The sequence below is a fragment of the Gopherus evgoodei genome, chromosome 4 (genome assembly GCF_007399415.2).
Source record: "Gopherus evgoodei ecotype Sinaloan lineage chromosome 4, rGopEvg1_v1.p, whole genome shotgun sequence".
In the NCBI taxonomy this organism is placed as follows: Eukaryota; Metazoa; Chordata; order Testudines; family Testudinidae; genus Gopherus; species Gopherus evgoodei.
Window position 1 is genome coordinate 79063113 of NC_044325.1, and position 16306 is coordinate 79079418.

The 16306-nt window shown below is 37.7% G+C and overlaps 1 protein-coding gene and 1 long non-coding RNA gene across 3 annotated transcripts in view; both read right to left on the reverse strand.

Annotated features, from left to right (window-relative positions):
* The window catches only part of EXT2 (exostosin glycosyltransferase 2), a 103950-nt gene that overhangs the window by 24180 nt on the left and 63464 nt on the right, over nt 1-16306 (reverse strand). The window lies entirely within an intron of this gene.
* LOC115650285 lies at nt 7030-15237 on the reverse strand. The gene is made up of 3 exons (XR_004000049.1): nt 15142-15237; nt 13350-13353; nt 7030-7067 (listed from the first exon to the last, which is right to left on the reverse strand). It is a non-coding gene; the product is annotated as an uncharacterized LOC115650285 (long non-coding RNA).

Below are 16306 nucleotides of genomic sequence, written 5' to 3' on the forward strand. Positions count from 1 at the left end.
CTTAAAGTCGCATTTTTCAGGAACAAAACTACAACGTTAAGCGAGGAGTTACTGTATCTTATTTTCAACTAGGCAAAAATAGCAACCGGAGAGATAACCTGTTATATTTCTACAGTGCAATTAAGATCTTTACAAACATATATACACAGGGGTCACTGAAATGTGGCCACCACTAGCATGGTATGTGGGAACTGTTTAACAGGACATAGCAATACTATGTGACAGTTTAAAACAGGAAGCAAATAAGAATATTTTATCCAATTGAAACTGTAGGGAGAATTGAGGGAGACAGAAAGTAATCACCTGTTCAAAATCTGTTCAGGTCATAAAGAATTGGAAGGGGAGTTTACTCTTTACAGCTCCAAACAGAGCTAAATACTAAATGCATCAGAGAAAAACAGAGATAACTAAAAAGTTCATTGCCATTAATGGTTACAGACTGAATGATCACAGACGAGAAAATTAATTTTGGGGGGGAGGGGTTATTTTGAAAAATCTAAGGTATCAGGATTAAACCAAGCTAAAAAAAGAATTCTACAAATAGATTTTGAGATTTCCACCACTGAAAGTGAGGTGAAAAGTAAGGCACCCTATTCCACTAACTATGACAAATTATACACAACAGTTTAACTCGTAATAAAGTATACATGTGCAAATGGAGCATGTCAATTTTGCCATGAGATTATTACAGATTGGGTTCCTGTACTTAAATTTGGTAATTGAAACAACTGTATTAACACTTATTTGCCGTTAAAATATATTACAACATACTACATATGCATCTATTGTTGCAAAACATTGTATTCTAGTCTATCAGAGACAGCTTGAGTACTTAAAAATACTGTAACAAGCACAAAGTAATAGAGCTAAGATTTCAATATTAAGCATCAACTCTTCATTTTCTAAATTTGAATGTTTAAAAACAATCTCTAATGCAAAAGGTTAACAATGGTCGCTATTGTACAATTGATGGTTCATGACAGTATCAAATTATCTAAAAGCTTTTTAAAATAAAATAAATATATAGCTAACGTTGCCTACTCCACAACCCAGCCAATACTGGTTGGCTGATCTCTTGTAGTTACAGGGTTTTTTTTTAGGACAATTGGAATGAGGAGAGGGTAGTGACATCATGCATAGGAGAAAGCATAGACGATGATACAGATATTTGTAGGATAACAGACAATTGGACATTGAAGATTGGTATTAATGGTGGAGTGGAGTAGGCAAGGAAGTAACAAGATACAAGAGCATTAAAAGTAAGGAGGCACATGTTAAATGGATTAAGAACTGGCTAACTGACAGACCTCATAAGGTCCATGGGGAATCGTAATTGAATGTGGATGCATCTAACAGGGTACTGCAGGGACTGGTAGTAGTCTTGATGTTATTCAACATTTTCAGTGACCTCGAAGCAAATATAAAATCGCTGCTGATAAAATCTGCAGATGGCACAAAAATTGGCAGAACAGTAAATAATGAGGAGGACAGGGCAGCCATACAGAGTGACATACATTTCTTGGTAAGATAGGCCTATTCAAAATAATGTGTTTTAATAGAGCCAAACACAAAGTTATACATCCAAGAGCAAGGAATGTAGTCCACAGCTACATAACAGGGGACTCTGGGAAAAGCAGTGACTCGGAAAAGGATTTAGGGCCCACAGTCAACAAGCAACTCCCAGTGTAATGCAGTGGCAAAAAGAAAAAAAAACATATTTGGATATCTAAAGAGTAGACTAGTGAGTAAAAGCAGGGAGGTGACTTTACCTCTATATAGGGCATTCATAGATTCCAAGGACAGAAGGGATCAGTGTGATCATATAGTCTGACCTTCTGTATGGCACAGGCCACAGAACGTCTCCAAAATAATTCCTAGAGCAGAGCTTTTAGGGGAAAAAAAAAATCCAACCTTGATTTCAAAGTTGTCAGTGATGGAGAATCCACTACAACCTTTGGTAAATTGTTTCAATGGTTAATTACTCTCAGTGTTAAAAACTGATGCCTCACTTCCCACCTGAATTTATCTAGCTTCAATTTCCAGCCTTCCGACACTGGAAGTTCCAGCGTTCACATTTTTAAAAGGCTGTGGAAAAACTGGAGCAGCTGTAGAAAACAGCCACAAAAGTGATTCGAGGCTGGAGAAAATGCCTTAACAGTGGCATACTTAAAGAACGCAATGTGTTTAGTTTATCAAAAAGAGAGATGACTTGATTACACTGTACAGGTCCCTTCGTGGGCAGAAAAGACTGGGCACTAAAGAGCTCTTCACCTAACGAAAAATACATAAAAAGAACCAATTTCTGGAAACTGATGCCAGACAAATTAAAAAAAAAAGTACTTTATTTCTAACAGTGAGGGTTATTAACCACTGGAACAAACTACCAAGACAAATGGTGGATTCTCCACCTTTTGAAGTCTTCAAATCAATACTGGATGCCGTCAGCAGTGACAATGAATGCAGTGGGAAGGGATGTTCAATTTATAAATGCACACATTCCCAACTCTGTAGAAGTCCAGAATCAGCGCCCAGAGTTGAGTTCCAGCTCTGCTTCTTTTTACGACTTGCAATTAAACAGATATTCACCCTTTTCCCACTGTCAGTCCATTAACACTAAAATGAGTTCAGAACCTAATTAAAGAGGAAAGAGACTGTAATAGTGTTAGTACCACAGGGGAACACATATCCACTTCATTCCAACACTCACACAAGTGGAGCTCGCCGCTGTCGGTGAATGTGAATGTTCTCACTGTCAGCTAGGGCTCTCAAACTTTATGGCTGATACAATACTCAAAAAACTCCCAGAGCTTTGCACAGTTCATAAGCACTGGCATCCAAACACAAGACTACTTTACTGGGAAAACAAAACTCCCTTTCCAAACCACACTGAAGAATCTTCAGGAGCAGGTTTTTCTTGGAAAGATATTTTGGAAGGAGGGGTTGGCATGTGTGAGTGGCCAAACGAAAGGAGAAGCAATAGCATGATATTTACTGGAAATATGCTTATTTCAGATTCCTACCCTGAGGCGGTTCTTGAGAGACTGTAAAAAATAAAAAAAAAAACATACACAAACACTTGAGAAAATTTTCATCTGGGTGGTTTTGTGGGACCCATGCTCTGCCTTTGCCACACACATGGTTTATATCTGATTCCAGTCTCTCTCCCTCCTTGTATTGGGAGGCAGGGAAATTAACACTAGTGGGTGCTCGAATGACTTGCAACACTCAGTTTGTCAGCACCACAGCTCAATCTGCAGACTCCAAAGTAAGTCACAACCAGTTATCAGCTGAAAGGAGGCAGCAAGTGACTTGGGGTCTCAAAGCTATGGAGGACAAAGTAATATGGGGGAAATGAAAGCATCTATGGGGCTCTGAGAGTAGGTGAAGAATTCATCTATATGAATTTTTTATATCCCTGAATAGCAATCAAACTGTGTGTTCACACTCATCCAGCACTACATGCTACAGTGCTAAACAAAAGCTACTGGCTCTCAGCCATTCAGGTCATCAGCTGCTAAACATGTGAAAGCTGCATTGTTCTAACCAGAAACAGTTTTAGGAAATCCTTTGTCATAGTTAGAGTCCAGTCAAAGCCCTGGCAGCAAGCAAATTCTAGATTTCACTTTCCATTTGTAAAAACAGAAACAGAGTTGCTATTACTTAATGAATAGAAGTCTAATATTTTTTCATGGCAATTATTAGTATTTTAATACAAATTCTTAGAGCAATAGATTTCTGCACAGGTTAGAGCAAGGTTGTGTCTAAGCAAATATGGAATAAAGTTGAATTGATTACTTTCTATATTTAGGTTAGTAAGGAAGATAGATGTTTTAAAACACCGCTTGTGTACCTTGCTTTCCATGCTAGTAGATGATCCAACTGATCTGAGCAGATCACTGGGTCTCTAATCCTAACCATTATCACCATGACTTAAAACACAGTGCAAGAGAACTCCCTTCATTCACCCATTGCTAATCTCAGGTTCTTTTATAAGGAAAAAGTTATTGAAATTCAATGTCTGATTCAGCACTGAGAACATTTATTTTCCCTAGTAACATTCAATAAAAACTCCAATACATTTTTCATTTTACTAGTCATCCTAACATCAGAAGATAGCAAGCTTTAATAGTTAGAACCATTTATCAGGAGCTAGGACTCTAATGTTCTATTCTCAGCTCTGCTACCGATTTATTCTATAATGTGTAAGTCACTTACACCTCTGTTTCCTTTTATCTATAATCATATGCATCTACCTCACAAAGGTGGTGTAAGGTTTAATGTTTGTAAGACACTTTGAGATCTTTTAGAAGAAGCACACTTGTGTATATGAATGGGGTAATACCGATTTAAATAGTTTGTGAGCCCACTAAAGGTCCCTGACTGTCTTCTATGTTTCGGAGGCCACCAGAACCTTGCTAGAGCAGCAGCGTGTATTTGTAACTAGGCCTTGAATGTTCCACACACTTAGGAAACGTGGTTATTTGCATCTCCCTGTGTGGTTCCTTCATATTACATATGTTGTGTAAAAACTAAAAGACAACGCTACAGAAGGGTAAAGTATTAACTTTGCCCTATCTACCCCATCCACCCTTTTGGTCCAAGGTATCCAGCAAATAAACAATAGTGGAGGTGACACTAATGTCTAAATAAGCCAATCTCAGCACAATTAAAAAATATAGTGTAGAGCAGCATTTTGGGTTGATGGCACTATGTAATACCATGAATAAACGGAACTGCAGCACAAAGTAATAGCCATAGCGAAGACCATCCAAAGTAAACACCCTCCAAAGTCATAGGCTTGGGAACAAACATGGGGGATGCTTGAGGGGAGAGGTTCCTCTTCTACCTAAAACCAACATGATGAAAACTTGTTGGAAACTTCCATCACATGCTGTATGTATTTTCTTAAACTTCAAAAACAGTAATTTAGACTTAAATGCGAGCAAAAAGGGAGGAGGAAAGTATTTGATAGGATGGAGAGAATTTAAAAAAAAAAAAACATTTCTGCCTACACAAATATTCCATCAGCAGACACTTAGACCACAATATTTATTTTAGTAAATGTAGAGCGAGTGAAAAACACTTTCTCCTATAATATTTCAAAGCTTTAAATCATTTTTTATTAATATTGCACACGTACAGTCACGTTTGTCTGCTGGCACTACAGCTGGGCTGACAACCCATTTACATACGGTTCAGATCCCATGCGGTCAAGACTGTAAGACCAGGATCAGAGAGATGTGTTTAAAGGGGCACTGAAAAGGGGTTACGTGCAAAATTAGATAACCATTTAAAAACCTATCAGCCAGGGGATTTCTTCTCAATTTTGTTTCAAAACAAAAACCCACCACTTTTACCAAGAAATTAAATAGAAATGCCACTAAAATTTCATGAGGTCTTCAAAAGATTTTTTTTGCTGTTAGTGCATTCTTCTGCAGCTGCAATTGAATTCTATTCCTAGAACATTGCTCATGACATGGGTTCAAGGGCAAGGAACTGGGATCTTGTTTTTCTGTGTCACCAAAAAGCATATCATCTAACACAACACTGGGGTATAGGCTTAGCAATGACTGAATCATCATTGCCACTACTTGTAAGCACCTTGGTTTGTGGGGATGGCGGGAAGAGTGCACGTCTTCCATTCAAGTACTGGAAGAGTCCAAGCTAAGCTTACTTTACAGAATCTAATAAGATCACAGCTCAAGATGGAAGATTGCAGATCTTAAAATCCAAATTAATAATAAAAAGTTAGGGGGGAAAGCATTGATCAATAGGGCTCTCAAGCGATTAAAAAAAATAATGATTAATTGTACTGTTAAACAATAACAGAATACCATTTAAATATTTTTGATGTTTTCTACATTTTCAAATATATTGATTTTAATTACAACACAGAATACAAAGTGTACAGTGCTCACTTCAATAAAAAATATTTTCACTGTAAAAACACAAAATAGTATTTTTCAATTCACCTAATACAAGTACTGTAGTAACTGCATTCAAAAGTAGAACAATGCAAAACTTTAGGGCCTATAAGTCTACTCAGTTTCATTTCTTGTTCAGACAAACAAGTTTCTTTCACATTTGCAGGAGATAATGCTGTCGTCTTCTTGTTCACAATGTCACCTGAAAGTGAGAACAGGCGTTTGCATGGAAATGTTGCAGCCGACGTCGCAAGATATTTACATGCCAGGTATGCTAAAGATTCATATGTCCCTTCATGCTTCATCTACGATTCTAAAGGACATACGTCCATGCTGATGACGGGTTCTGCTCGACAACAATCTAAAGCAGTGAGGACTGACGCATGTTCATTTTCATAATCTGAGTCAGATGCCACCAGCAGAAGGTTGATTTTCTTTTTTGGTGGCTCGGGTTTTGTAGTTTCTGCATCGGAGTGTTGCTCTTTTAAGACTTCTGGAAGCATGCTTTACACCTCATCCTTCTCAGATTTTGGAAGGCGCTTTAGGTTCTTAAACCTTGGGTCAAGTACTGTAGCTATCTTTGGAAATCTCACATTGGTACCTTCTTTACATTTTTGTCAAATCTGCAGCTAAAGTGTTCTTAAAATGAACAATGTGCTGAGTCATCATCTGAGACTGCTATAACATGAAATATATGGCAAAATAAAACAGAATCGGAGACCTACAATTCTCCCCCAAGGAGTTCTGTCACAAATTTAATTAACTTTTTTTTTTAAAATCGAGCATCACCAGCATGGAAGAATGTCCTCTGGAATGGTGGCTGAAGCATGAAGGGGCATACGAATGTTTAGTGTATCTGGCACGTAAATACCTTGCAATGCTGGCTACAAAGCTCCCATGTGAACGCCTGTTCTTGCTTTCTGGTGACATTATAAATAAGAAGTGGGAAGCATTATCTGCTATAAATGTAAACAAGCTTGTTAGCAAACAAGAAGTAAGACTGAGTGGACTTGTAGCCTCTAAAGTTTTACATTGTTTTATTTTTTAGTGCAGTTATGTAACAAAAAACCCTACACTTCTAAGTTGCATTTTCAGGATAAAGAGATTGTACCACAGTACTTGTATGAGGTGAAGTAAAAAATACTATTATCATTTTTACAGTGCAAATATTTGTAATCATAAATAATATAAAGTGAGCAGTGTACACTTTGTATTCTGTGTTGTAACTGAAATCAGTATATTTGAAAATGTAGAAAAACATCCAAAAATATTTAATAAATTTCAATTGGTATTCTATTGTTTACCAGTGTGATTAAAACTGCAATTAACCATGATTAATTTGAGTTAATCGTGTTGAGTTAACTGTGATGAATCGACAGCCCTATTAATAATTATTATTATTCCAAACAAAAAATGCCAGAAGGGAGATGTTCTATTACAGGTAGAACATGGATCTAGAAGTAAGGGCTCCTGGTTCCTATCCCTCGCTCTGATTCACTGGCATGGTTTTCATCATGTTAGTAATAGGTGGAAGAAGAATGATTCACTGTATGACTTTGCACGCCACACTTAACCTCTCTCTTACCTCACTATCTAAAATGGTAAAATGGGAATATAGCTCACAGGATGTGTTTTGCCAAGTGTTTTGAGATGCTCAGATGAAAAATGCTAAACAAACATAAAGTATTCAAAGTACTATAATTAAAGCAGTATGCTCTTTTTGTACATTATAATTTAAGAGTTGTTTACATATTTTTAATTTCTTATTTTAAGGAAGACATGCCATCTTTCCAGTATTCACAGAGGTGCTGGAACAATTTTTATAATGGGGATACTGAGAGCCATTGAATCAAACTGTAAACCCTGTACATAATGAAAACCACTTCAACCAAGAGGGTGCAGCAGCATTCCCAGCACCTCTAGTTCCAGCACCTATGATATTCGGACTAGAAATCATCTATCTCAACATTTTCAAGTGCTACATCCAGTTTTTCCTATTTCATTGGAATGAGTCTGAGGGTAGCTACAACTCCCTTACAGAAATCACAGATGATTTATATGGCAGTTACTAAGGTATGCTTAGTCATGCAACAATCCTGAGTAGACGTTAGGTGATCTCTTCATAGGAAGAGGGAAAAAATTATGTGGATAGACATCACTAGCATGTATTATTTAAATGATGTATTTGGTTACATATAATCCATTTTACGTTTTCAACTGACTGACCAATTGCAAAATTTGGCATCCAATTAATCAATTATCAAACAATCAAGCCTCATTTCCTATTCTGAATGAACTGGATTAATCCCATGGCCTATTTTCAGCTTCTTGCACAGTTATAGAAACCATCAAAAAATAGGACACTGATTTTCTTTAGCCTCTGAAAATTGGCCTCCATAATTGCATGTGTTAAAAAGTAAGGAGCACAAATTTATTTTAAAAAAACATTGAAAATTGATGCAAGTTCCCTGTCCATCCCAGAGCTCCTTGCAGCCTTCCTGACTCTGGTGAATCTTGAGCAGAGGCAGGTGAGAACATAAAAGAAGAACAGCTATACTGGGTCATACCGATGGTCCATCTGGCCAAGAACCCTGTCTTCTGACAGTAGACAGTGCCAGGTGCTTCAGAAGGAATTAACATCCCCTTTTCTTCTCTCCCAGCTTCTGGCAATCAGAGTCTATGGACACCCAGAGCATGGGGTTGCATCCCTGACCATCTTTGCTAATAGCCATTGATGGACTTATCCTCTATGCACTTATCTAATTATATTTGGAGCCAAGTTATACTTAGGACTTCACAGCATCCCCTGGCAATGAGTTCCATAGGTTGACTATGCATTGTGTGAAGAACTACTTCCTTTTGCTTGCTTTAAACCTCCTGACTATTAATTTCATTGGGTAGCCACACCTGGTTGGTGTGTTATGTGAAATAGTAAACACTTCTTTATTCGCTTTTTCCACACCATTCATGATTTTAAAGACCACTATAATACCCTCCCTTAGTCATCTCTTTTCCATGCTGAAAAGTCCCAGAGTTTTTAATCTCTCCTCATATAGAAGCTGTTCTAACAGGGGGAAATACAAAGGGGGAATACACAAAAATGAGGAAGTTAGTTAAACAGAAATTAAAAGGTACAGTAACAAAAGTGAAATCCCTGAAAGCTGCATGGAAACTTCTTAAAGACACCATAATAGAGGCTCAACTTAAATGTATGCCCCAAATTAAAAAAACATAGTAAGAGAATATGGGGGGAGGGATAGCTCAGTGGTTTGAGCATTGGCCTAGTAAACCCAGGGTTGTGAGTTCAATCCTAGAGGGGGCCATTTGGGGATTGGTCCTGCTTTGAGCAGGGGGTTGGACTAGATGACCTCCTGAGGTCCCTTCCAACCCTAATATTCTGTGCTGTTGTAGTCATCTAGCCTGATTATTCTACATCAACCAGAAAAGTGCTACCATGGCTAACCAACGAAGTAAGAGAAGCAGTGAGAGACAAAATGGCATCCTTTAACTAGGAAGTTAAATCCTAGTGAGGAAAATAGAAAGGAGCATAAACTCTGGCAAATGAAGTGTAAAAACATAATTAGGAAGGCCAAAAAAGAATTGGAAGAACAGCTAGCCAAAAACGCAAAAAGCATTAGCAAAAAAAATTGTAATAATAATAAAAAAATGCAAGTACATCAGAAGCAGGAAGCCTACTAAATAACCAGTGGGGCCACTGGATGATTGAGATGTTAAACGAGCATTCAAGGACAATGAGGCTATTGCGGAGAAACTAAATGAATTCTTTGCATCAGTCTTCACAGCTGAGGGAAATTCCCAAACCTAAACCATTCTTTTTAGGTGACAAACTTGAGGAACTGTCCCAGACTGAGCTGTCAGTAGAGGAGATTTTGGAACTAACTGATAAATTAAACAGTAATAAGTCACCAGGACCAGATGGTGTTCACCCAAGAGTTCTGAAGGAACTCAAATGTGAAATTGCAGAACTGCTAACTGTAGTTTGTAACCTATCATTTAAATCAGCTTCTGTATGACTGGAAGATAGCTAATATGACACCAATTTTTAAAAGGGGTTCCATAGGTGATCCTGGCAATAACAGGCTGGTAAGCCTGACTTCAGTACCGGGCAAACTGGTTGAAACTATAGCAAAGAACAAAATTGTCAGACATATAGATGAACATAATTTGTTGAGGAAGAGTCAACATAGTTTTTGTAACAGGAAATCACGCCTCACCAAATCTAGTAGAATTCTTTGAGGCGGTCAACAAGCATGTGGACAAGGGTAGTCCAGTGGATATAGTGCATTTAAATTTTCAGAAAGCCTTTGACATGGTCTATCAAAGGCTCTTAAGCAAAGTAAACTGTCATGGGATAAGAGGGAAGGTCCTCTTGTGAATTGGTAACTGGTTAAAAGATAGGAAACAAAGGGTAGCAATAAGTGGTCAGTTTTCAGAATGGAGAGAGGTAATCAGTGGTGTCCTCTCGGGGTCTGTTCTGGGACCAGCCCTATTTAACATATTCATAAATGATCTGGAAAAAGGGGTAAAACAGTGAGGTGGCAAAATTTGCAGATGATTCAAAACTACTCAAGATGCTTAAGTGCAAAGTAGACTACGAAGAGTTACAAAAGGATCTCTCAAAACCGGGTGACTGGGCAACAAAACGGCAGATGAAATTCAATGTTGATAAATGCAAAGTAATGCACATTGGAAAACAAAATCCCAACTACAGATATAAAATGATGGGGTCTAAATTAGCTGATACCATTCAAGAAAGATCTTGGAATGATTGTGGATAGTTCTCTGAAAACATCCATTCAATGTGCAGCGGTAGTCAAAAAAGCTGGGAATCGTTAAGAAAGGGATAGATGATAAAGACAGAAAATATCATATTGCCTCTATATAAATCCATGGTACACCCACATCTTGAATACTGTGTGGAGTTCTGGTCGCCCCATCTCAAAAACGATATATTGGAATTGGAAAAGGTTCAGAAAAGGGAAACAAAAATGATTAGGGGTATGGAAAGGCTTCCATATGAGGAGAGATTAATAAGACTGGGACTTCTCAGCTTGGAAAAGAGACGACTAAGGTGCGGGGGGATATGATAGAGGTCTATAAAATTATGACTGGTGTGGACAAAGTGAATAAGGAAGTGTTATTTACTCCTTCTCATAACACAAGAACTAGGGGTCACCAAATGAAAGTAATAGGCAGCAAGTTAAAACAAAACAAGGAAGTATTTTTTCATACAATGCAATCAACCTGTGGAACTCCTTGCCACAGGATGTTGTAAAGGCCATGACTATAACAGTTCAAAAACGAACTACATAAGTTCATGGAGGATAGGTCCATTAATGGCTATTAGCCAGGATGGGCAGGGATGGTGTCCCTAGCCTTTGTTTGCCAGAAGCTGGGAATGGGCAACAGGGAATGAATCACTTGATTATTTGTTCTGTGCATTCCCTCTGGGGCATCTGGCACTGGCCACTATCAGAAGACAGGATACTAGGTTAAATGGATCTTTGGTCTGATCCAGTATGGCCATTCTTATGTTATATATCTTTATTCATTTCTGTTGCTCTTCTGTACCTTTTTCCATTCTAATACATCTTTGAGATGGTGTGACCAGAACTGCATGCAGTATTCAAGAGTCAGGTATAGCATGTATTTATCTAGTGACACTATGATATTTTCTGTCTTATTATCTATCCCTTCCCTAATGGTTCCTAACATCGTTAGCTTTTTTGACTGCTTCTGCACATTGAGCAGATGTTTTCACAGAACTATCCACAATGACTCCAAGATCTCTTTCTTGAGTGGTAACAGCTAATTCAGACTCCCTCATTTTGTATGTATAATTGGGATTGTGTTTTTCAATGCGCATTACTTTGCATTTATCAACACTGAATTTCATCTGCCATTTGATCCCCAGTAACTCAGTTTTGTGAGATCCCTTTGCAACTCTTCAGTCTGCTTTGCACTTAAGTATCTTGAGTAATTTTGTATCATCTGCAAATTCTGCCATGTCACTGTTTACTCCATTTTTCAGATCATTTATGAATATGTTGAATAGCACTTGTCCAAGTAAAGATCTTTGAGGGACACCACTACTCACCTCTCTCCATTCTGAAAACTGATATTCCTAGTCTTTGTTTCCTGTACTTTAACCAGGAGAGGACCTTCCCTCTTACCCCATGACTGCCTACTTTGCTTAAGAGCCTTTGTTTGGTGAGGGACCTTGTCAAAGGCCTTCTGAAAGTCCATACACACAATATACACTGGACCACCATTGTCCACATATCTGTTGACCCCCTCAAAAGAATTCTAATAGATTGGTGAGACATAAATTTCCTTTACAAAAGTCGTGTTTACTTTTCCCAAACAAACTGTGTTCATGTACGTGTCTAATAATTCTGTTCTTCACTATAGTTTCAAACAATTTGCCTGGTACAGTACTCAGATTAGGTTTACCAGCCTGTAATTCTCAGGATTGCCTCAGGAGCCTGTTTTAAAAATTGGTGTCACATTAGCTATCCTCCAATCATCTGGCAGAGATGCTAATTTGAATGATAGTCTACATACCTTACTTGTTAGTGCTGCAATTTCAAGTCTGAGTTCCTTCAGAACTCTTGGGTGAATGTGATCTGGTCTTGGAGACTTATTACTGTTTAATTTATCAGTTAGTTCCAAAATCTCCTCTAGTGACATCTCAATCTGGGACAGTTCCTCAGAAGCATCAGTTGCAGTTTCACTATATCATTCTAACTAAACCAATCAAAGAGCTTGGGTCCCAAATATCTGAGATGCCATCTGTCCCTGTATCATATGACACCAATTAAGATCAGCTTCAAATTCTTATATCAGGGGTCAAAAAGCAGAACATTCTTGGTAGAGGCCCTATGACTGGAATTCACTTTCAACCCTGAGAGAGTCTGTAGTTGTTCACTTTTAGGATCCACTGCAAAGTTTATCTTTCTACTTAGGCTATCAATAATTTGGGGCCTGACTGGGGAGCATTCTAGTCTTTTGAAGATGGGGAGTTTTTAGTGAACATTATGGTATCTTCAGTTTTGAAAATGTATTTTTATTCTGTATTGTTCATAAGCCTAGAGAACTCTGGTTTGGCTTCTATAAAGTCACATTTCACCTATTAACAGCATCTACAGGGATTTTAAAATTTGCATTTAATTTGACCCCTTTTCTTTCCTAGATAGAGAAGAGAGAGTTCATTTTACTTCTTTTTGACTGTTTAGTTATATGATGTTCTGTGCAAAGATAAAACCCTTGGTTATACAACCCAGTCTCAAAAGTGAGTGATAATTTTAAGCAGGAAAGGCATTTGGTATAGTTTTAATTTACAAAATTACTCTGGAGTAGACATGGGAAAGTAAAGAACAGTTAAGTGGCATGCTTGTATAGCACCACACTAGCTTTGCCTCTGGAGACCTGGGTTCAAATCTGAATTTATTGCAAGTCATCACAAGGGAATATTACTTTGACGTCTTCATCCCAGCCACCATTTATGCATATTGAAAAACCCACTGGCTCTGACAGCAGAAGCCCTGATTTGCCTTTGCACAGCAGACCCAGAAATGTGTCCCCCATACGGCAATAATCAGGAAATCCTGCATTTGATGCACTAGAACGTTAACTGTCCCAGCTTTACAATAACCAATTAAAAAAGAATAGCCATAAAAGTGCTGATACTAACGTAGGGTAATAAACTAGACCTTATCAGTGACAGTGGTACACATTACAAACTTCAAACTCATTCCTTGCCCTAATCCATCAGAAACTTCCTGGATTTAATAGGCTATAAATGGCAGAAGCTTTGAAGTCCAAGGATTAGAATCGCTAATAGAGAAACTGAAAGAATGACTAAGTGCAGCCAAGGCCTGCTATCCCACTGAAGAGCCAGGTGGAACGCACTGCATGGATCTGTATTAAAACAAATTAAATTAACTTACTCAAACTGCCCTCTTCTCAGCTGCAGTCCAGGAGATTACATGGGTTATCAAAGTGTTAAAAATAAATGGGCCGGGGGGGAGAAGGGGAGGGAGAGAAGAGCCACATGAGGAAATATAATTTATTAAAACACATATTTACTACCAGGCAAGACCAGTTTGAACATAACAGTCCAATAACCAAAGCTCTCAAATGGGACCTCTGATCATTACGTTCACAGGCAAATGCATTCTTTTTGGAGATAATGATTTATGATTTAATAATATCTGAGCAAACATAAGGAAGACAGAAAATTAATATGCCTATAAAAAGAATTTACACCACTAAGATTATTAAAAATGATTATCAATATGAGATTTTTCAAATCAGTAGTTTGTTTCAATTCTCCCTTACCTTCCTTACAGGAAAGAATATATGGAAACAACCCATTTGGGGCAGAAATCAATATTTTTTGTTATATTCACGCTGTATGCAGTGTTCACTCTACTGGAGTAATAGCTCAACTACGTTATGAATTTGTTTTCAATAAAAACTTCAGAGTAGACAAAAACACCACCTTCCATTTAGAGGCAACATTTTTAATCTCAAAGTGATTCTTACATCTAATTGTGGTTGGTAATCATTTATTTGTCAGTGATGGGCAACCGCATTAGTGTGTTTTACACAGCAGTTCTAAACAACTGTTTGAGACAAGACATGAATACTGTGTCCAATTTAAACTGGAACAAGAATATAAAGAGGCAGAATACAATGCACCAAAACTGGAAATGGGCCAGGACAATGGGGTTAATAGCCTGACTCCTGCAAAAGTGCCATGGAATCTTAAATGAGTGCAAGTGATCAGGAATCCAGTTTAACATTGTACCTAACATACATAAATGACCAGTTTAACTCCCAGGTTGTCAGTACATTCTTATATAGGAGTATTACAAACCCAAGGAGTTATCTCAAAGATTCACTTCATTGGCTACTGGGGACAGAAAAGAGATTAATAATTCACAGGGTTCTACAGCCATAGATTTTAATATTTTAGAACAGTTATTCTAGTTAGAGGAAGCACTCTTGCCCAAAGAGCATCTCCTTCATATTTTAGGGAGGACGCTAAGGAGAGGTAAGCTTATTTTTCTTAAATTAAAGGTCACTCAGACACTGTGGGTTGGAAAGTTTAATTTGCATGCTAACATCACAGAGTTCACATTCAGGTTAGGAAAGACTGAAAAAAGGAAAGGAGAGATCAGAGGAAATACACTCTACCTCGATGTAACGCTATCCTCGGGAGCCAAAAAATCTTACTGTGTTAGAGGTGAAACTGTGTTATATTGAACTTGCTTTGAACCACCAGAGTGCGCAGCCCCGCTCCTCCGGAGCACTGCTTTACCGCGTTATATCCGAATTTGTGTTATATCAGGTCGCGTTATATCGAGGGAGAGGTGTAATTGAATGGGGAAAGAGAGCAGAAAACAAGTAGAGTGAAAAATATAGCGAGCTTGCAAGATAAAGAAAGAGGAGGAAGAGAAAAATTCTAAATAGACACTGTATATAGGGCACCTACATGTCGTGTTCTGATTTTTAGAGCAGGTGGCTCTTTACCTCCAATATAGAGCAAACACTTTTCTTTGGTATGTTTTTGAAACCAAAGCTGCCTTGAAAATAATATGGATTTAAATGACATGAATAAAGATTCATGAGCATCAAATAATTTTATAAACCCATGAACTCAAAATAAGACTGCAAGGTTCAAAAGTCCTCAAATTCCATGGGTCTGTCATCACTGATATAAATAAAATCATCTGTGTTTTAAATATAAATATTTAAATAAAAAGAGACTATTTATCTTACTTTTATCAGGACAGTCAGAGTTTTTACATGATAACCTGATATCCCAGAAACTTCTTTCTGGACATACAGAATGTCTCAAGCTTTTATTTCATCAATCAAAATGTTCATCTATTTTATAATCACAAAATGTCCACACTGAATTCTTGCATCAAGCCAAATTTGTTCTGTGTTTACAGAGAACAAACAGTTTAGTGGAACAAGTGTTCACTGTGATTAATAGTGTCTGTAGAGAAAAATCAAATGAGTGTAGATAAATTAAGCCCCTCCTCCCCCCAAGCAAATGTTAATGATGTTTGTTCAATGTTTTATGTTTTGGGGGTTTTTTTGGAAAAAATCCTCTATTGAGAAATTTGCATGGCTTGCTGTTGAATCAGCAGCTGGCAAAGGCAACATCAGCACAGATCCTTTTAAAAGCGTAATTTGGCCTTTTGTATTTTGCAACTTTACAAAATGTGTCATGAAAACGTACCAGATTTTTTTTATTTGAAACGTATTACAAAATACTTTTATGTTTGAAAGTACATAAAAAGAGAGGTTGCATTGTACTAGATGTACAGTAGGTGTTCTGCCACTAC